The following is a 983-nucleotide window of genomic DNA, read 5'->3' as shown; positions in this document are numbered from 1 at the left end:
GGGTGAACAGGACCCCGTGGCGTTGCCTCTGGATGAACAGGACGACCCCGTGGAGGGCTGGATGAATAGTAGATGGTGGAGGGGTGCCCGTGGAGGGGTGGTTGAACAGTAGCCGGTGGAGTAGCGCGCAGTGGAGGCTGGATGAACAGGAGCCCATGGAGGCTGGAGGAGGTCGACGGTGGAGATGTACAGTATCCCGTGGAGTCCTGTTTTGCGGTACGCCACACCCCTCCCGATGAATAGGACCCCCGTTTCGACCATAGCGCTCCAACACAAGTCCATTTCATCCGTTTTGCGGTACGCCACACCACTCCCGATCAACAGGATCCCCGTTTCGACCGTAGGAGGTCCGTTTCCTCCGTTTTGCGGTACGCCAGACCCCTCCCGATGAACAGGATCCCGTTTCGAACGTGGCCGGTCGAACACAAGTCCATTTCCTCCCTTCTGCGCTAGGCCTCGTTTCCATCGCCTGTTCCGTCCATGCCCTCCCGATGAACACGACGACGCATTCCGTTCCGACACAGCCGGTTGGCTCCCCATGAACACGACAACAACGACGCTCTTTCTCCATTCCGACCCAGCCATGTACACGAGCCCTGGCCGTACGTATGCACAAGTAGGCGTTTGAGACCCCGCCTGTATGTACACATACGTGGCCGTATTTTCTTTCTTGCACACTGACCGTTGTACGTACGTGTACATGCTACTTGCGCGCCTCTACTACGACACGTGCGCGCCTCTACATCGACCAGTATATATGTATGTACATGTTCGCGACCAGAATGACAACGCTACGTACGCTTCGATCAGGTGGGTCCCGACTGTCAGGCACTTCCTTGCATGCGAAGATGTAGCTGGTGGGTCCCAGCAGTCAAGGGGGCAAATCGTTTTTTTTGGACGCACTTCCTTGCGTGCGAAGATGTAGCTGGTGGGTCCCAGCAGTTAGGGGGGCGAATCATTTTTTTGCCCAGACGCACTTCCTT

The sequence above is a fragment of the Triticum dicoccoides genome, chromosome 5B (assembly GCF_002162155.2).
Source record: "Triticum dicoccoides isolate Atlit2015 ecotype Zavitan chromosome 5B, WEW_v2.0, whole genome shotgun sequence".
In the NCBI taxonomy this organism is placed as follows: domain Eukaryota; kingdom Viridiplantae; phylum Streptophyta; class Magnoliopsida; order Poales; family Poaceae; genus Triticum; species Triticum dicoccoides.
Note: the sequence above shows the minus strand (reverse complement) of the source record.